The following is a 22,394-nucleotide window of genomic DNA, read 5'->3' on the forward strand; positions in this document are numbered from 1 at the left end:
CCTAGTTCTTGGTATTATGAGTGTTTGTTGTATTATATATTTCACATTTTGGACATTATATTAAGATACTCAGTATCCTATTTAATCAATTTTTTTTTTTTCTTGAGACAGAGTCTCGCTCTGTCGCCCAGGCTGGAATGCAGTGGTGCAATCTTGGCTTACTGCAACCTCTGCCTCCCAGATTCAAGCAATTCTCTGCCTTAGCCTCCTGAGTAGCTGGGATTACAGGTGCCTGCCACCATGCCTGGCTGATTTTTGTATATTTAGTAGAGACAGGGTTTCACCATCTTGGCCAGGCTGGTCTTGAACTCCTGACCTCGTAATCCACCCACTTCGGCCTCCCAAAGTGCTGAGATTACAGGTGTGAGCCACTGTGCCTGGCCGCAAACATGCAAAATTCTTTATTATGCATAAGATGCTAATCAGCTGCCCAAGACCATCCCGTTCCCACCTTTTTCTTTTTTAAATAATTTACATGACCTTGTGGAAATAGAGTGGCCCAAGTGCATTAATGCTGAACTCTCCTGGGGAAAATTTACGAAGACCATGTGTCTATAGATGAAAGAGATGTTGTCACAGACAGATAGACAAGCCTCTTTCAACGCCTGTGGGGGCAAGGGTATCTAGTGCCCTTATGCTACAGTGCTGAATGCAGTGAAAGCAGCCTGAACTCATATTAGCCCAGGGATGTTTACAGAAACTGAGCTTTTCCTGGCACACCACCAAGATGCAATTAAGTTAAGCAAAAGAATAATTTTCATATTCCCAATAAGATGTCATGATATCCACTTTATTGCTATCCTATTTATGCTTTTCTACTCAAAATTTATCATATCATTTTAGAACATGATATTATTTTTATAGTTTACATGATCATTATATTATTGCTGGAAATTACATTTCATGATGCTATCTAGTTTATTAAGATTCTCTGTGGGTCATTATCCGCAGACTGTTTGCATTGTTTCTACATTCCCAATTATTTTCCTTCCAAGTATCTAGAAGAACATCCATATAGATAAAAGAATGAAGAATTTGGGAACAAATATTGTGTTAAAATGGTAACATTTGACGGTAATCTTTCTAATTAAAAAAACCATATTTTTCTTTTTTTAAAAAAGAAAATAAAGAGAGGTGTACTACACTTGCATTACATGAGAAAGTGCAAAAAACATATCGATTCAAAAACAAAGAAATGTTCTGTCAGTAAGCTTCCTAATCATGTGTTGTTTGTTTTTCCCGAAAGCATTGCTAATTGGAAAAGGCATTTCCACACACTGTTATCAAAGCAAGAACAATTTTCCTTTTAAGAATTTGTAGCTGGGCACGGTGGCTCACGCCTGTAATCCCAGCACTTTGGGAGGCCAAGGTGGGCGGATCACGAGGTCAGGAGATCGAGACCATCCTGGCTAACACAGTGAAACCCCGTCTCTACTAAAAATACAAAAAACTAGGCAGGCGTGGTGGCGGGCGCCTGTAGTCCCAGCTACTCTGTTCTCTGTTTGTAAAGTGTTGTCACCAATACCCACACTGGTCTACTCACAATTGTTTTCAGTACATTTTGCTATCTAAAAAAGCAAATATACTTGCCTTCTTGATTACTTTTATAAAATTGTTTTAAATAAAAGTGTGTACATTTCCTTACTTTGTTAATTTTCTGAAAAGTTTTCTAAGATCCATGAATAAAATCTGTTGGGACTTTTATTGGAATTATACTTAATTGACTTAGTAAGACAATTTGAGGAGAACTGTCACCTCCCAAAACAAGGGTATGCTTATGCCTCTAGATTTATTTAAATCATATTTTCTGTCTTTCCGTGTAATTTCATAATTTGCTCCCTAAAATTTTTAAAATTTATGGTTAAGCATATTTCTAGGTACTTTAGACATTTTGTTCTATTTTAAATATGGTTCATTTGTCACATTGTCAATTTTCAAACGTGTTGCTCTTGAGTTACAAGAAACTGGGATGTTGCATATTTCTTTTTTTTTTTTTTTGAGATGGAGTCTTGCTCTGTCACCCAGGCCGGAGTGCAGTGGCACAATCTCAGCTCACTGCAACCTCCGCTTCCTGGGTTCAAGCGATTCTCCTGCCTAAGCCTCCCGAGAAGCTGGGATTACTAATTATCCTATTGACTAACACTTTTTCATTTTTTGGTGGTTATTCTCATAGAATGTTGCATTATCTATGAATAATGATAGTGCTATTGTCTCTTTCGCGCAATATTTACTCTTCTGCTGGCACTTCTTGTCTTACTGTCATGGTTACCTTCTTCAGTGGGGTGTATGTTGACCATTAGCTGGGATAGAGACCATACCTCACTTGTTCATTTTGATTTTCTAATAGAGTATTTTAAATGATTTATGATTAATACTTCATTTGCTAGAGGTGTTTGGTACAAGCATTTCTGAGGTTTAGAAAAGTTTTCACCCATATGTGTTTTCCTTCACACTAATTATTTTCATAATCACTTATTTTTTGTCTCCAAAATTGAGATTTTTTTAGACAGACCTCTTTTCCCAGATTTACATGTGTGCATATGTTCATAGATAACCTGCTGAATGTCTCAGAAGCACTTTAAACACAAAAACCCAGGCTTAATATCTTCCTTCTAAATATGTCTGCCTGTTACTTTCTCTGCTCACAGTAGTGGAATTACCATATCCCTGTCACACATGCCAAATTCCAGGCATTAACTTTACATTTTCATTCATTTAGAAAGAAATGAAGACATTAGACTGTTGACAGAAATTTGGTAAGCACATTTATAAACAGGTAACATTGAAGCAAACCTCTATGTGTGTGTGCATGCATGTGTGTGTATGCACATGCTTACTTGTGCATATGTATGTATGTAGAGATATATATAGAAAGAACACATATCAAATTTATGATATTGACCTTTTTTCTGAAGAGGGAAATTGAAGTGGAGACAAAAACAAAGGCATCTTAAAGTATACATAAGCTAATATCCCTTTTTAAAAATGAAGATCTAAAACAAATTATTCTGGGTGGAGGTATAAGGATGATTGTTATAATATTGTCTGTATTTTATATTAAGATATTTCTAAAGAAAAATTCCAAATCAAAGACCACAGTGGATTTTGACTAAAATATGAGAGTATTAAAAGAATGCAGGCAGGTGAATATGAAATAGGAATGTGAGCCAGGGGCTGACATCATTGAAATGCAAATATGTGGCACAGCTTCAACTGTTACAAGGTTCTTAATAACTCTGCTTATCTCTTCTAGAATTCTTAGCCTGATATTTCTTAAAAAGAACTGCCAGCTTCAGGTTCCCACAAAGTATGCAGATTCTGGCTAAATTATTCACTCCCACTGTTTACAGAATGTACCTGTCACTCTTCACCTACACTCATGTGTGGATTTGCATTGTCTAAGAGGATAGCTTCTCATTTAGTAAGTGCTTATTAAGCCAAGCATCAATTACAATAATTTCTTAATTATATTTAGTACTCAGGTATAAAAGAGCCTTTTGTTGAAGAATTTTAGAGATCAAGGGGATAAAGACAACTAAGTAAATCAACTGTAGCTACAAGCAAATAAATGTCAAACTATTGATTTTCTCTCTCTCTCTTCTTTGCAGTTTTAAAATGCTTATTTACAGAACAAGACTTAGAATGACAGCATGAGGAACTGCATGAACCCTCTTCCAATCAAATCAACTATCACCAATGAAAATATGTTTTTTAACTATTTCGAATCTCTGGAAATTGTTCTCAGATCAACACCAAGTGAAAATAACACATTTATTCAATAAAATCTACCAAATCTAAGTAGAAACAGCAGATTCCTGTGGTTCCTGAGACTTGCCCACCTCTCGCCTCATTCATCTTCCAACTTAGCATAATGGAAATTCCACCACAAGTTGGCGTGGCCAAGGAGATGGGGCTCCCTCTCCTGCAGGCTCCAAGTTGAGGGCTGCGGTCTCCTCCTTGGAGGGGGAGTCTGACAGCATCACTCACCCCCCGCCCAGGTCTATGCTGTAGAGGCTAAATTTCAAGCAAGCATGACTGAGAGGGTTGGGGCTTCCCTCTTACTCCTAGACCAGAGTGTGAAGGTTCTGCCAAGAGCATGACAGGCCAAGAATATTAGGGCCCTGATCATCCTTGGCACATTTCAGTCACAGAGCAAACATTTCTTGCTGGTAGAGTTAATCCAAGAGGACCAGAGGCTGTCACCACAGTCCAGCACACAACTCAAAGCAGTGGCCACTCTGAGAAAAGTGGCTCACTCCCCGAGCAGGGGCTCAGAAACTTAGCCCAAGTGGAGAGGCAGGACACAGAACAGAGTTCCGAAGCTTTCCACAAAGAGACTAACATTATTTAGAATAGAATATGGAGAAATTCATGCCTAAGTGTTCTCTTAAAACCAAAGGTGATTTTGTTGTCAAGCAATGAAGAGGAGGCTGTTCTCTCCAGGAGAGCAATGGGCTAAACTATAAGCTCGTTAATTTACTAGGGAGAACCAGAGAATGACACAGCTTTCCCTACTGTCCTTTGAGAACAAACCTCAAAGACTGGTCTCAAAAACTATCCCTAAAAAGAGACAATATTTAATTGACTCAGGCTATAGAGAAAATTATGTTCCAGGGAATTGTCAAAAAAAAAAAATGAGTAACCACTTGATAATTAGTAAACCTGGGCTCAAAACCAGTAGAGGCAGACAGCTTGACAGAGGGACAAAGGAAAGCGCTATTCAGAAAGAGCCCACATCCATACACTTCCATCCTAGGGCAGCTGCGTTCATGTCCATGGTTGTGTATGCTCTTGGAGAAGTGACATCAGATTCTCCACATAATGAGATCAGTAGACATCACTAAAGTAATTCCACCAAGTTGCTAAACAATACACAAGCAGAAGCCATCAAGAGCAAGTCCTAGAAGATGTGGTATGATAAATATCCAAAGTTGCTACAGTGAATTACCTAAAAATCCCAGTTTTCAACAAAAAATATGAAATATTTTACTCATACAGGAAGAAGAAGCAGGAAACAGAAACTTCCCATGAGAGGGCCAAATGACAGACTTACTATAAGATTTCAAAGCAGTCATTATAAATATAATTTAAAAATTAAAGGAAATTATTCTCAAAGGAGTAAACAAAAGTATAATGATAATGTCTCATCAAATAGAAGATAATACAATGATAGAAAATATAAAAAATAACAAAATAGAAATTTAAAAATAGAAAAATGTAACTGAAATTTAAAAAATCACTACAGTGGCTCAAAAGCAAGGTTTAGCTGGCAGAAGTAAAAATCAATAAACTTGAAAATAAAGACTATAAAATCCAAAGAACAGAGAATAAAAAGAATGAAAGAAAAGAACTAAAGCCTCAGAAAAATGTGGAATACCCTTAAGCAGATGACCATTTAATGAGATTACCTGAAAGGAAGGAAAGAGAAAAAGGAGCAGAAAAAATATTTTAAAAAAATAGCTAACATTTTCTGAAATTTGATGTACAACATGAATCTACACATTCAAGAAGCTCAACAAACTCCAAGTAAGAGAAATGTAATGATTTCACACTCAAACTTTTTCTTAAAGAAAAATATTTAAAGCAGAAAAAGATAAGGAACTCATCACGTACAAAATCTTTTTAATCAAGACTCTTACATGAAAATGAGAGTAAGTTTCCAAAATCGCTGTGAAATAAAGACATTCTCAGATAAACAAAACTTAGGGAATATGTAACTATATGACCTGCCTTACAAGAAATCCTAAAGGAAATCCTGCAATCTGAAAGCAAGTGACTCCAGGTAGTAACATAAATTCACACATGTGCTCACACATGCATACACACACACACAGGGCACCAATAAATGTAATAATGAAAAGCAGTTTAAGTGCATATTTCTGTTCCTCCATTCTCTTATTTATAAAGCAGTTGTATAAAACAATATGTTTATAATTTCATCGTTAGGTCTACAATATAGAGAAATGTAATACAGGCATACTTAATTTTGTTGAGTTTCACTTTGTTGCACTTTGCAGATATCTTGGTATTTACACATTGAAGTTTGGTGGCAAGCCGGAGTTGAACAAATCTATCATTGCTATGTTTCCAACAGGATGTGCTCGCTTTGTGTTTCTGTGTCATCTTTTGGTAATTCTTGCAAACTTTCAAACTTTTTTCATTATTATTATATCTGTTATGGTGATCTGTGGTCAGTCACCTTTGATGTTGCTATTGTAATCGCTTTGGAGTGCCGCAAATTGCCCCCATATAAGATGGTAAACTTAATCAGTAAATGTTGTATATGTTCTGACTGCTCTACCAACCAGCCGTTCCCATCTCCCTTCTCCTCGGGTCTCCCTATTCCCTGAGACACAATAATATTGAAATTAGTCCAATTAATAACACTACAATGGCCTCTAAGTGTTCATATGAAAGGAAGAGTCACACATATCTCACTTTAATAAGAAAATAAGTAGGCTTAGTGAAGAAGGCACATTTAAAGTCAACATAGGCTGAAGGTTATGTTTCTTGTGCCAGTTAGCCAAGTTCTGAATGCAAAGAGAAAGTTCCTGAAGAATATGAAAAGTGCTACTCTAGTGAGCACATGAATGATGAGAAAGCAAAGCAGCCTCATTGCTCATATGGACAAAGTTTTGGGGGTCTGCATAGAAGATCAAACCAGGCACAACATTCCCCTAAGCCAAAGTCTCACACAGAGTCCTAACTCTCTTCAATTCTATGGAGACCAAGAGAGTTGAGGAAGCATCAGGAGAAAAGTTTAAATCTAGCAGAGGTTAGTTCATGAGGTTTAATATAAAAGAAGCTGCCTCTATAACATAAAAGCACAAGGTGAAGCCACAAGCACTGCTGGAGAAGCGGCAGGAAGTTATCCAGAGTATCTAGCTAAGATAATTGATGAAGGTGGCTACACTAAATGATAGGTTTTTCATGTAGGCAAAACAGCCTTATATATGCTATTGTCATCTCGGACTTTCATAGCTAGAGAGAAGTAAATGACTGGCTACAAAGGTTCACAGGCTGACTCTCTTGATGGGGACTAATATAGCTGGTAACTTTAAGTTGAAACCAATTCTTATTTATCTCCTGAAAATCCTAGGATCTTTAAAATTTATGGTAAATCTATTCTGTCTGTGCTTTATAAATAAAAAGATAGAGCCTAGATGGCAAAACATCTATTTATAATACGGTTTCTTGAATATTTTAAGCCTTGTATTGAAACCTATTGCTCAGAAAAAAAAATATTTTTTCAAAATATTGCTGCTCATTGACAATGCACCTAGTCTCACCTAAGAGCTCTGATGGAGATGTACAAAGAGATTAATGTTTTCATGCCTTATAACACATCCATTCTGCAGCCCATGGATCAAGAACTGATTTTGACTTTCAAGTCTTATTATTTAAGAAACACATATTGTCAGATTATAGTTGCCATAGATAGTGATTCTTCTGATGGATCTGGGCAAAGTAAATTGGAAATCTTCTGGAATGGATTCATCATTTTAGATGCCATTAAGAACATTCATGATTCATGGAAGGAGGTAAAAATATCAGTATTAATAGGAGTTTGAAAGAAGTTGATTTCAACCCTCATGGATAATTTGGAGAAGTTGAAGACTTCAGCAGAAGTGACTGCAGATGTGGTAGTAATAGCAAGAGAACTTGAATTAGAAGTGTAGCCTGAAGATGTGACTGAATTGCTGAGTCCCATGATGAAACCTGAACACATGAGGAGTTGCTTCTCAGGGATGAGCATGGAAAATGGCTTCCTGAGATGGAGTCTACTCCTGGTAAAGATGCTGTGAACATTGTTGAAGTGACAATAATGGGATTAGGATGTTACATAAAGCTAATTGATAAAGCAGTGGCAGGGTTTGAGAGGACGGACCTCAATTTCAAAGAAGTTCTACTATAAGTAAAATACTATCAAACAGCATTGCATACTACAGAGAAATCTTTCGTCAAAGGGAGAGTCAATTGATGGGATAAATTTCATTGTTGTCTTATTTTAAGAAGCTTCCACAGCCACCTCACCCTTCAGCAATCACCACCCTGATCAATCAGCAGCCATCAACATCAAGGCAAGATCCTCCACCTGCGAAAAGATTAAGACTCACTAAAGGCTTAGATGATCATTAGCATTTTTTAGCAATAGAGTATTTTAAAATTAAGGTACATACTTTTTTCATCATAATGCTATTGCACACTTAATAGACTACAGTGTAGTTTAAACGTAACTTTTATATGCGCTGGGAGATAAAATAAAAAGTGTGTTACTTGCCTTATGGCAATATTGCTTTATTGCAGTGGTCTGAAACCAAACCTACAATATCTCTGGGTATGTATGTGTACCTTACAGTATCAGTACAGAGGACATTAGTGGCACTAAAGTTGAACTGGGGTAAGGAAGTGACAGCAAATAGTTACTAGAATCCAAAGGAACAAATGAAGAGAACCAGAAATGGAAAGTAAGAAAATCAATACATCAAACTATCTAAGTAAGTATGTATTACTTATCTTCCTTCTCATAGTTTTATTTAAAAGACATAAAATTGTAAAAGTAAAAAAATAATAATTAGAAGAATGTATTTTGGGGTTTGCAAAATATATAAATGTAATATGTCTAACGACAACACAAAGGATGGTTAAGAGACACGAAAACTACAGAAGAGTAATATGTCTGTATTTCACTGGAATCAAGTTAGTATAAATCTAAAATACATTCTGATTATTTAAGAAGGATATGGTATGTCCTAGAGCTATCAATAAGATAATAACAAAAACATAATGAAAAAATTGTTAAAGATATTAAAATATTACACTAGAAAATATTCACTTTATGCAAAAAAAAAAAAAAAAAGCCTGGAAAGGTGGAATAGTGGAGCAAATATACAAATATAGAAAACAAAAAGTAAAATGGCAGGTGTAAATTCAAGCATATAAAGAACATTAAATTTAAATGGATTTTAAAACCCAATGAAAAGACAGTGTTGTGAGACTTGATTTTAAAAGTCCAATTATGTGCTGTCTATAGAAGACACATTTTATCTTTTTATTTTTGGTTGAAAGTAAAAGAATGGCAGCGCTTTGGGAGGCTGAGGCGGGCGGATAACCTGAAATCAGGAGTTCGAGGCCAGCCTGACCAATATGATGAAACTCCGTCTCTACTAAAATTACAAAAATTAGCCGGGCATGGTGGCATGCACCTGTAACCCCAGCTACATGGGAGGCCGAGACAGGAGACTCGCTTGAACCCGGGAGGTGGAGCTTGCAATGAGCCGAGATTGTGCCACTGCACTACAGTCTGGGCAACAAGAGTGAAACTCCATCTCAAAAAAAAAAAAAAAAAAGTAAAAGAATGGAAGTAATATGTCATGCCAAAGCATCCGTAAGATAAGAAAGCTGCAATGGTGGTACTATCATCAGACAAAACAGACTTTAAAACAGACCAAAACTGTGTTTAGAAATGAAAAGGAACACATAGTAATAATAAAAGAATGAATCAATCCAGAAGAAATCAATTATAGACATATATGTACCCTAATAACAGAGCTCCAAAATACATGAAAAACTCTGACAGAAATGAAGGGAAAATAAACAATTCAATAATAATTATTGCAGACTTCAATATCCCACTTTCAGCAATGAACAGCACAACTAAGAAAGTATCAAAAAGGTTACAGAGTAATTGAATTGCACCATGAAGCAAGTAGACTTAAGAGATATCTGTGAAACACATCACCCACCAACAGCACAATATACATTCTTCTCAATAGCATATGGAACATTCTCCAGGACAAACCGTACAATAGGCTACAAATCAAGCCTCAACATATGAAAAAGAATTAAAATAATGAAAAGTGTACTGATGAAAATGGAATTAAATAAATCAATAACAAAAGCAAATTTGAGCAATCCAAACATATGTGTTAAATGAGATACTGCTAAACAAAGAATCAGAAAACAAATCACAATGGAAATTTGTGTATGTATATATATACACACATATATATGTATATACATGTATATACGTATATATGTATATATAAAATCTTTTTTTTTCTTTTTTTTTGTTGAGACAGAGACTCGCTCTGTCACCCAGGCTGGAGTGCAGTGGCATGATCTCGGCTCACCACAACCTCCCCCTGCCCGGGTTCAGGAGATTCCTCTGCCTCAGCCTCCCAAGTAGCTGGGACTTCAGGCACCTGCCACCATGCCGGCTAATTTTTGTATTTTTAGTAGAAACGAGGTTTCACCATGTTGGCCAGGCTGGTCTTGATGAAAATACTTTAAAATAAATTAAATGAAGATAACATATGAAAATATATGAGACACAGCTAAAGCAGAATTTGGAGGAAATTTTACAGCTGTAAATGCCTCTGCTAAAGAAAAATAAAGATCTCAGATGAATAACATAATTTTCCTGCAAAGTCACTGGATAAACAAGAGTAAACTAAATCTAAAGCAAACAAAATGAAGACAATAATAAAGATTAGAGTGGAAAGTAATAAAATTGAAATGAGGAAATAGTAGAAAAAACCAATGACAAGTTCAACACATTTGGCAAACCTTTAGCAATAATGATCAAGGGAAAAAGACAAAAGACTCAAATTACTAAAATTAGGAACAAAAGAAGGGACATTATATTGACTTTATGGAAGTAAAAGAATTATAAGAAAATACTATGAAAAACAACAAATTAGATAACATAGATGCCTTACACAAATTCCTAGAAACATACAAACTACCAAAACCAACTCAGTAAGAACCATAACACGTAAAGAGATTGAATTTGTAATTTTTAAACTTCCTACAAAGAAAAGCCCAGTCTAAGACGAATTTACTGATGAATTCTACCAAGCACTTAAAAAACGATTAGTACCAATTTTTTTTTTTTTTTTTTACAAAATCTTCTAAAACATAAGAGGTGGAAACACTTTCTAACTCATTGTTTGAGACCAGTATTATTTAGATAGAAAATCAAATGGAGACCTCACAAGAGAACAAAACTATAGCCTAATGTATTTTACGAATACAGACAAAGATTCTCCAGAAATAATTTTAAATAGAATCCAGCAACATACACCATGGCCACATGGAATTAATCCTAGGAATGTTAGACGAATTTAACATTCAGAAATCAATTAACTGAATAAAGAACAAAAACTACATGATCATCCCAACAGACAAAGAAACAGCACTTTAAAACATCCAACACCTTTTCTTGATAAGACTTTACCCAACAAATTAAGAATTCAAGGGAACTTTTTCCTCCTTAAAAAGGGCATCAATGAAAAACTCACAACTAACATTATATTTAATGGTGAAAGATGGAAGGATTTCCTACTAAGGTTAAAAACAAGGCAGTGCTGTCCACTCTTGGCACTTCTATGCAATACTGCCCTGATACACACATTTCACACCAACACTAACAAAATCCCAGCTGGAGTCTTTGCAGAAATTGACAAGATCTATCCTCAAATTTATATGGAAATCCAAGGGATCTGGAATAGCCAATACGATCTTGAAAAAAGAACAAATGTGGAAAACTCATACTTCCAAATTTCAAAACCTGTTACAAAGCTACAGAAATCAAAGTGCTTATCTGCATAACACCAGTGGATTTTTTCAGAACAAAGACCTGTCAGTGTTCTTCCTCAGGTGTTATCCATGCAACGATTTTTCAACTAAAGACTTGCAAATGGACATATCATATGGTGAAATCACACTGTGTGTTTATTCACATAAGCATCTTCTCTCAGTGCTGAATATAAGCACATATTTAGAATAAAATTTTTAAAAATTCTTGCTTCATATTGTACCAGTTTCAACTCACAATTCTTAAATACATAGAGAACTAAACTTTGCCTTGCCAGTTGCCTTTTTAATTACCTACAATGGTTTCCAAATGAGAGTCTACGGGCTAAAATTGGCCTACAGCCTGTTCTTGTACAGCCATTGAGCAAAGAATGTTTTTACAAGTTTAAAGGGTAAAGAAGTAGAAGAAAACAGAAGAAGAAAAAAAAAAGAGAGAAGGAGAAAAAGCAGAAATATAATAATTATAAGCAGCCAAGAACATATATGCCCTCAAATCCTAAAATGCTTATTTTCTAGCGCTTTACACAAAACACTTGTCAACTCCTGATGTACCCTTGGAGCTATAATCGCTGGTGTAAAATGATTGCAAAGAGAGCTCACCTTTCTTTCCTATATTTATGCTCTTTACAAAGTGAATTTGTAACTCTTCCATCAAGAAGTAGAGGCTATTTCCCAAGCCCTTACATTTGGCTGTCCTCGTGCTTTTTATTTTTATTTTTTTAGCTCATAGAATGTGGTGCAATAATGGCATGCCTGTTCTAAGCCTGCACTTGAAGAGGTTTTGCACATTTTGGCTCCTTTTCTTGCATCTCATAAGAACAAGCCTGGGCTAGCCTGCTGGAAGGTAAGAAAAGGAGAGTTGAGAACCCAGCCTGTTTAAAAATGAACCCCAAACACACAACAGAGTCTAAGCCGTTTCAGCAGACCCACCCTCTACCCAATTTACCAGACCCACAGCTAACTACCCAAGTAGCTCCATAGCAGAGGAACTACTCCGCTGCCCATAACCCCATGACCAATCATAAAAATATATTGTTTCACACCTTATAAATTTTGAGATGGTTCGTTGTGCAACAAAATCTAATTGACACACAACTATGAAATGATAAAAGGGATTAAATACTGCACACTCTGTATTTTCATAATTGTTCTTGATCAGCATCTTTCAGCAAGCTAGGTACAAGCAAGATGTTTGCAGCAACTTAAATTTCTGCATTTGAGATAATCAGATTCTTGCAACTCAGGGTTTAGATTCCTGCAATTTAGTGGGCCAGGCACAGTGGCTCACGCCTGTAATCCCAGCACTTTGTTAGGCCAAGGCAGGTGGATCTCTTGGGGTCAGGAGTTCAGGACCAGCCTGGCCAACCTGATGAAACCCATCTCTTCTGAAAATACAAAATTAGCCGGGCATGGTGGTGCACACCTGTAATCCCAGCTACTTGGGAGGCTGAGACAGGAGAATAGCTTGAATCCAGGAGGCAGAGGTTGCACTGAGCCAAGATCGTGCCACTGAACTCCAGTCTGGGCAACAGAACGAGGCTCCATGTCAAAAAAAATAAAATTCCCTCAATTTAATCTCCACGTTAGTCCCACTAGCATGTATTTTTGTAACCTAGGAAACCTGGGATGAATCACAAGTCTAGGCACAAGGCTCCTAGCACAAGGTGAGTATTTCTTGATGCCCAGCTGTCCCTGTTTCAGGCCTCTGCTCAAATGTCCCCTTTGGCTCTCTCTTTACCATGTTGGGAAGGAGATCTTCCTCTATCAGTTTAGACCCCGGTGGTCAGAAGCCTGTGAATTAAATGGCAATGAACAGATTGACAGCAGAAAAGACAAAATTTCTCTGCACACATGTAGCAGCACACCAAAGAAGTGCATCTCTGAACAGCTAGGGACTGTGGCTTACATAGGAGCTTGACTGAAGAAGGGAGGGCAGAGAGGGTTAGGGAAAGAATGGAAGGTTCTGATGAGGTTTGCTGACACCGACACCATTGACTTGAAATGTCATGATGTTAAAGGACTCATTTGTCTCCCTGACTGGAAACCCTGGGTTCGGGCTTTATGGCAGCTGAATTCTCTGGAGTGTCCGCTTTAGTCTGACAGGAGAAGTTCAGTTAAGATCTCTTTCTACATCTGCTGTAATCGTTGTTAGTCCCTTCAACAACACGTTATGAATTGTGCCCCCCACAAATCAATGTTGAAGTCCTAACCCCTAGTACTTCAGAATGCGACTTTATTTGAAAATAGGGTCATTTCAGATATAATTTGTTTAAATGAGGTGGTATTGTAAGGGGGGCCCCTAATCCAATGTAACTGGAGTCATTATTAGAACACAGCCAAGTGAAGACAGACACACTCAGAGACTGTCCTGTGACCAGGAAGGCAGAATACCGCCACGCAACTGCGAGCCAGGACCACCAAAACATGGCTGGCCGGCCACCAGAAGCTAGGAGGAGGCAAGGAAGCTTTCAGAGGAAGCACAGCCCTGCCAACACCTTGATTTCAGACTTGCAGTTTCCAGAACTGTGAGACAATACATTTTCATTGCTTTAAGCCAGCCAGTTTTTGGACCTTATTATGGCAGCCACCCCCCCACAGCATGTCATCCTGGGTGTGCCTGGTTGGTGGTCGTGACTCAAATGTAAGCTCTGATTGAGGATGGGGCTCTTTGGGTAACACACAGGACAGAGCCTGGCTCATCACAAAATGGCAAATGCTGTGGAACATGTATTAAGCACCATGCTCTACCTCAAAGGGCACTACATGTATTAAATCGTCAATTTGCACAACACTCCGCCACCCCTGAGAAAAGTACCATTTTAATCCCCATTTTCATGGAGGACTAGACTGAGGACTTAGGTGGCTTGTTTACAGTCACATAGCCAGTAAAGGGGCAAAGCTGGGATTCAAACCCAGCAGTCAGATAGTGGAGCCCTGGCGAGCAAGGAGATGAACGGGGCTCTCAGGCACACCCCCCTTTCCCTGACGCTCACAGCCACTCTTCATATCTCCAGTCTTTGGTGGCCCCTGTGCCGTCATCAGAATCTGCCCCTTTTGAGTGATTTTTCATTATTCGGCAGCTCTCTTCATTTCCATCTTATTACAGGCTGGACCAGGACTCATCTCCTAGGAGACAGTAAGTGATTCTGTGCGGTTTATCATTGCTTTATACACTTCAGATACTTTTTTTCATGTCATGTTATTGAATTCTGGGTGTCCCTAAAGTTGGACATTTATCTACAGAATGTGGCAGGCTTTTTGTATATCCACCCATTTGTTATAATCCCCCAAATAGGAAGTTTTATTAAGTTTTTACCTTATCTCCTCTATTTAAACTATTTTTGCTAGACATGCTGAAGGATGTCCCAAATTTATGACCAAAAGGTTCATCTTACTAATCTACCTCTGCTGTGGGGAAAGGGCTCCAGCAGATATTTCCCACCTTCCAACTTCCCCACCCCCAGCCGATGGGACAGGGCCTAGGACTCTTAATGGCTAGCAAAGTCAGTGTTCCAGAGAATTCTACCAGATTCATACTTGCAGAGGATGAATTATACAGAATTATTAACCCACTTCTGCCTCCTTCGTTCCAGGATTTCATGACCAAAAAAAAAAAAAAAAAAAAGTAGAAAGGAAGGAAGAAATGTCATAATTAATTGAACTTTTTTTTTTTTTTGAGATGGAGTCTCACTTTGTCGCCCAGGCTGGAGTGCAGTGGCGCGACCTCAGCTCACTGCAACCTCTGCCTCCTGGGTTCAAGTGATTCTCCTGCCTCAGCCTCCCAAGCAGCTGGGACAACAGGTGCATGCCACCACACCCAGCTAATTGTCTGTAATTTTAGTACAGACGGGGTTTCACCGTGTTAGCCAGGATGGTCTTGATCTCCTGACCTTGTGATCCACCTGCTTTGGCCTCCCAAAGTGTTGGGATTACAGGCATGAGCCACTGCACCTGGCCTAAACTTTTTATTTGAGATAATTTTAGATGTCCAGAGCAGTTGCAAAAATAGTAAGGAGAGTGGCCATGGCCAAGAGAAAAGATCAGTGAATTCTCTCCCCAAAAAGCGAATATAAGGTGAAAAAAATCTTCAATAACCACCATTTGTTGCTCTGGAAATTGGCGAACTACTCAATTTTGAATAAGAACAGTGGTGATGTGTGGCATTCTGGCTTGGGGCCCCGGATCAGTCACTATGGAGATTCTGCTAGGACTGGGCTCTCTGTCTTCTGCCATGATGGAAGGAAGTCTACTTGACGTGGAGCAGCAGTGATGCCCACTGCCAAGGTGTCCTCTGGGGAAGGGACTTTGGAGAGGTGGGGGGCAAGTGGGAGTCTAACTTTTGTCTCTATGAGCCTGAGTTTGTGGTCATGGTTGGGAACCACATATTCCTGGTTCAGGCTGCACATGTATGCAGTGAAGAACAGAGGGCTCAGTTTATACACACTCTCCTGGCTGACCCTGGGGCTACACATGTGTACACAGGAGACTCTCTAGGGCCCCATGGAAAGCCAAAGCCTGGTGACTTGAAAATGACCTGATCTCTGATCGATGAGCAGGGGATAGAAGCCTTGTTGGCTGGAAGTATTTGAGCAATAGACTACTAAGCTAGGCTGACACAGGTACAAACCCTAGGAAGTAAGTATGAAAACAAAAATTCAAGAACAGCAACAAAAAGCACTTAAGCTGAATTATCAATGGCTGCACATCACAGAAGACAAGATATTTTGACCCAGTCTTTGATTTAGTAATCAAAGACTTCAGAGTAACTATTATAAATACATTCATAGCATTAAAGTTATTCAAGTTTAAAGAATTAATGTATGATAACAATGAATTAACAAATCGAGAGTCTCGATAAACATATACAAATTATAAAAAAGAACCAAATGGAAATTTTGGAGTTGACAATTAACCTGAAATGAAGTTTCCTAGAGAGGGGACTTCACAGCAATTTGAGATGGTAATGAAGTAATCAGTAAATTTAGAGACAGATTAATAGAAAGTATCCAATATGAAGAGCACAGAGAAAGAAAAATTGAAAGTAAAAATAAACATTGTCTCAAAGACCTATAGAAATATACCCAGTATACCCACATAAGCATATGAGAGTCCCAGAAAAAGGACTCTAAGAGGAGGAAAAGTTATTTGAAGAAATAATGGCTGAAGACTTCACAAATTTGATGAATGAATTAATCTACACATACAGGAAGCTCCATTAACTGCAGCCAGAAAAAGCTGTATAAGAAAGACTACAGACATAGTGCAGTGGCTCATGCCTGTAATCCTAGCACTTTGGGAGGCTGAGGTAGGAGGATCATTTGAGCCCAGGAGTTCAAGACTAGTCTGGGCAACATAGTAAGTAAGACCCCCATCTCTAAAAAAATTAAAAATGAAAAATAAAAATTAGCCAGACATGGAGGCATGTGCCTGTAGTCCCAGCTACTCAGGAGGCTCAAGTGGGTAGATCACTTGACCCCCAGAATTGGAGACTGCAGTGAGCCAGGATTGCGCCATTGTACTCCAGACTGGGCAACAGAGAGAGATTCTGTCTCAGAAAAAAAAAAGGAAGGAAAGAAGGAAGACTACTTATTATACATTCCATTTATATGAAATATCTATAACAGTCAAATTTATATATAAAGAAAGCAGATCAGTGTCTGCACGGGACTGGGTGTGGAAGCAGAAAATGACTGCAAATAAGCAGGGGCCACTTTCAGAGTGAGGGAATGCCTCAAACTGGACTGTGATGATGACTAAACAACTTAAAGTAACTAAAGTCACTGATTTGCACACTTACAATGGATAATTTTTTATATGAAAATTGTTTAAATACATTAGCTAGGCAAAACTCATGTATTACACACACATACACAAGATACATTATAGCTTTGCGCCATCTCACAGAAATGTCCTCATTGGAACACAGTAAAGATATGATATAACACCATGGAAAGAACACTGAACTTGGAATCCTAATGAGTGGACCAAAATACATGTTCTACTATTTACTATGTATAACATTGGCTAACTCACTTTTCCTCTCTGAACCAATTTTTGTACGAAAAAGTGAAAATTAAATAAGAGTATACACGAAGTATCTAAAACAGTGGGTGAACCAGTTAATGCTCAATATACTGATATTTGTTTGCCTTTATGTTTGTTACTGTGGTCGCTCTCTGTGGGCACCAAGCATAGGAGAAAAAAAGCAGCAGAATATAGAGTTGCTGCAAAATGTTTGTTTGACAAGTAGAGGGCAGACGAGCCAGGTGAGATTAAGTTGTCTCAAACTGATTCAAGCCATCAGAACACAGACCAAACCCCAACCAAGATCAACAGCTTGAGTGTGGCCATGATCTGCAAGGCTCCAAGGCCACTCCCTCTACAAGCATAGAATATGAAAGTGGTGGTAGGCAACAAATGCCACTCCACACTCTTTTACCTGTCCATGGCATCCTTCATCTCTCCAGTGGCTTCCTCTCTTCCTCTGGGAAAGCATGCTCCTCATTCTGCTGCTCACACTCATCCCTGATTAGACACCCCATGCTTGTGTCGCTGCGAGCTTTCGTCCATGCATCTGCAGTGCACTGCCCTAGCCACTCTGCTCCTCTTTCCTGGTGTCTCCTTTGCCTGATCATAAGCCCCTGTAAAGGCAGAGAGAGACCATATTTTACTGTGCTCTGTGTATTCAGGACCTAGTGCTGTGTCTGGCCTATTATGAGAATTCACTAAAAGTACATAATTATCTAAACGGAACTGAAAAGCACAGAGATGAAGGGATTTTATAGATGAGATTGTTCAAGGTCATGGAGGCCACGAGTAGCAACAAATCATGGAATACATAGAAAAGGAATTCAGCGGTAAATTGGCATTTTCTGAACAACAATTCATTGATGCTTTGTCCCAGGCACTTTCCATTACATTATTTATTTTTTAAGACAACTCATTGAGAGAGGTATTATTTTCACTATTTCAAGAACTCACAGAAATTGTATTTGTCTATGTATGGTGACCTCTCTAGGAAGTGTTAAAGCCAGGATTTGTCCCCAGAATTCTCTGATGGCTCAACCAATCCCTGCCATTACATGCATCCAGAGTCCATAAATAATCAATGCCCATTTTGTGTGAGGTGCAGTTCTATGCTGTGCCTTCCTTGAGGAAGGATGAATAGATGGCAGATTAGCCAGGTGAGATTAAGTTGTCCCAAACTGATTTCAAGTCATCAGAACACAGACCAAACCCCAACCAATATAGACAGTGTGAATGTGGCCATGGTCTGCAAGACTCCAAGGCAACACCCTCTATGGTGCAGAGAAGCTGTGACCCACTGTGCCTCCCAGTTATCTTTCTCAGCAAGTCCTTTGGACACTTTCCTGTCCCTGATACTGTATTGTTAATAGTCTCTGCATCACAAATCTGAAGAGAATGGAATCACATAGAAGCCACCTGTGTAGCAATCCCCACATCCAACACCCTTTTAATTCCATTCCCCTTTCTCCTAATTTAGGGTATGACCCCCTGCATAGGCTATTGTTTCCAACCCCTCCCAAAGTCCTCTTTGCCCAAGTTACCTCTCCCAGTGAACAAGGCACAGGCTCCTCAGGTTTTCCTAAGGCATTGCCTGAAACTTTGAAAAGTGTCATTCTCATCAGTGATCCCCAAAGACTCCTTAGTTTTACACTCCATACAACCTCTCTCCTACAAGCCTCTCTTACACGACCTTGCCTGCCCTTCAAGAACACATTTTTCTAAGGAAGCACCAGCCCCATGGAAATCCCCCTCATGACTCAGTCAGTAATGATCTTGTCCTCATCAGAATTCATAAGCTTCTCATCTATATGGATACAATGAAATTTCTGCTTTTCGAGAGCATCTGGTGTGTTGTGATATGCTTGTTGTGTTATTATTTGAGTACTGAATTCAATGTTTGTGTGCACATACCTTTTTCTATCTTCCTGCAGATGAAGGTCTCCGATGCTACCCACAATGAGTAGCAGGAGGCCATGCAGACAACAGGCAGCCAGATAAATAGGAGGAGAGACAGCACTGAATGCCCTGAATCACTAATTAATCTCTTTCCCTTTAAACTGTATTTTCATATTCTAGAGGAGCAGCTTTTTTCTCCAATCTCTCTAGGCTCCTGCCTCACGCCACAAAATAGGATTTTGTAGTCGCTCACAAGTAGAGGGGAGTCAGGATCTGCTTTTCTCTCAGTAGCTCCTTATTTCTCTTGACAGGAGATTAACACGTGGTGATGGGATCAGAATCTCTGGCCTTGCCAGCCACTTCATGAAGATCACAAGACATACGGGTCTTTGATCTGCTACTGCTGAACGTGGCCTGCTCACTAAGCAGGTCACCTCTGCCCTGTAAGTTTAATTCAGGTGGGAAATGGAAACAATCTCATTTTTGTATTGGATCCAAGAAGAATTCTCCAACTCAGCCTTATCAGCAATGAAGGAGATATTTTAATCTCTGACATTTGCACCGTTTGTCAACTTGTTGGAATCTGGGTGGAGGGAGAAGTGAATAAGGAACCCTTAGGTATGATGTAGAATCTTCTCAAACATCTTGATTACTGTAGGATAATTAGACATTGTCTCAAAATACTTGCAATGATATTTGTGTTTAAAATTTGGAATTATATGATTCCTCCTCAGCATAAGCTACCACCTGAATAGCTATTTTTGAACTTGTGTTAGAAGAAACGATTTTCCATTCTAATATGCAACAGACCCAGAATTTCCACTTCTGCATCCTAACTAATCACAAAGTGTCACTGCTAATTGCACAGATTCAGCTCATGTGGACACAATTTAGTCCACATATATTGGCAGACTCCGCATTAGCTGGCTTTTGTCATACTCATGGCAGAGCGGAAATAACATGGGCCGTAAATTAAAGAAATGCCCTTTCCAAGACACGTCTCACTTTAAAATCCCTCCATCTCTAACACAAAGCTTGTGAACTTTCCAAAGCCCCATACGCAGTTGCTGTTGCATGAAGGAGCACATTATATTACATCAGAGCTTTGTTTCTTTAGTAGAAGAAACAGAGAATCCATTCCATCTGTGGAATGGGAACAATAAAATAAACTTTTCATATATTTTTGTGAGATTTTAAAGGAAAACACAACACTTTGCCTTCCTAGCAAACTGTACACATTAAATAAATAATGGTTGTCTTCTCTGCTGCTGGTTTGCTGTTGTTGTTGTTATGTAATCCTTTCAGAAAGCCATCCTCTTTGACAACTTTCACATTGACTGGACTCATTCATGAGTTTGTTCACATAAAATTATTCCCTAACACTAGTCATAACAATGACAAAGAATCCATCAATGCAGGATTATTTTAATTATTAGAAAACAGTGGAAACTCTCCTTGTTCTTAATTCTATTTTTATCTTTGAATCACAGCTGTTACTAATAACTCATACTTGTTACAATCATGTGTTTTTATCATCAACCTCATTGTATGACAGAAGAATCATAGCTATCAAGAAAATCATTAAAGCAGGAGAGAACAGTCTTGATGGAGCCACATGGCAAACAGTGACATAGTGCCCAGAGGACCAGAGGTAATAGTACACAGAGCACCGCAGGGTAGACTTGGGCAAGGGGGCCGGCACCAAGCAGCTTGCTGGCTGCATTTGCTCCTCCTCCTGGCTTCAACACGAGTGGAAGGAGGCCCCATGGAGCAGGCATGGCTGGTCAGAGACCTGGGTTCTGCTTACAGCTCTTCCCTCCCACCTGAGATGCTAGGCAAGTCAACGCTCCCACTGAAGCCTGTATCCACCACCCACACTCCCCTAAGGGGCTGCAGTTGGTCTCATGGTGGATAATATAAAACTGCCCTGAAAGAGATCAGGATGGCACCAATATAATCACTCCATATTGACACTGGCCCTGTCAGAGCCCCAGTTTCCAGGAATGTAGAAGGTTGGGCCCAGGTGGCTCTGGGAACACCGGACAGCCAGAGCTCAGGGGCCAGCTGGGGGCGACAATTTTGAGAAAAATTCATTAGTATGAATTATCAGTAATTCCCAGAAAATCATTTCCGCATAAAGGAGAAAAGGAAACTTAAATGGATGCTCTCTGCCAGGTTTTAAATAGCGCTGCTCTTGACTTGTGTAGATTCTGTGGCGTTCCAGTAAAATCATTTTCAGGAAAGTTGCAGCAGGATTCTTTCGAACCAAGAGTGATGTGGAGCCTTTTCAAAAAATAAATAAAAGCCACAATTGAAGTGGTGATGTTAGCCACTTTGTCTCTTATTTTGCTGGGAATATGTCTAATGTTTGCCTATCAAGACAAGGCTATTGGCAAGCTTCTTTAAAATGTACCTTTCTGATACCAGCATGATAACTGTTAGTCACGAAGGCATGTAGAATTTTACCAACTGTTTTTGCAAATCTGTAGGGACTCACGTGGCTTTTAAAAAAAACTCTTGAGTGGAGTTAGGGGTGGTGTGACAACCAAAAAAGACTCTGACACCATAGCCTCAGCCCTCCTGCAGCAAGAACCAGCCAATGCTTTGCCATATTGTCCCCATCTCTCATCAGGAAATACCCCCCGCCACAAGTTTCTTTCTTGTATTACATCTGAAACTTTTACTACGTTTACTATTTTGCTTTAACATAATTTCTATTACTCATGTGTTATTATTCACTTTTTTCTTATATCTGAGTTAATTTTGACAGCACATCTTCTTCAAAACCATTAGTTTTATGCAGACTTGCCAGTTTATTCCTGTAGGGTTATACAAAAAAACCTTATTGCTTTTTATTAGGTAGGTGCAAAAGT

The 22,394-nt window shown here is 38.8% G+C and overlaps 1 long non-coding RNA gene across 6 annotated transcripts in view; it reads right to left on the bottom strand.

Annotated features, from left to right (window-relative positions):
* Nucleotides 1–10,903: 10,903 nt before the first annotated feature.
* LOC115935868 (uncharacterized) overlaps nucleotides 10,904–22,394 on the bottom strand; it is a 57,486-nt gene continuing 45,995 nt past the window's right edge. For 5 of the 6 annotated variants that reach the window (XR_010130270.1, XR_008668319.2, XR_010130269.1 and 2 more), the window contains exons 2-3: nucleotides 18,038–18,239; nucleotides 13,883–14,724 (exon numbers count right to left, since the gene is read on the bottom strand). This is a non-coding gene — a long non-coding RNA (uncharacterized lncRNA). Of the gene's footprint in view, nucleotides 14,725–18,037; nucleotides 18,240–22,394 lie in introns of all 6 variants that reach the window. The other variant, XR_010130273.1, reaches the window with a different exon arrangement.

The sequence above is a fragment of the Gorilla gorilla genome, chromosome 13 (assembly GCF_029281585.2).
Source record: "Gorilla gorilla gorilla isolate KB3781 chromosome 13, NHGRI_mGorGor1-v2.1_pri, whole genome shotgun sequence".
Classification (NCBI taxonomy): Eukaryota; Metazoa; Chordata; class Mammalia; order Primates; family Hominidae; genus Gorilla; species Gorilla gorilla.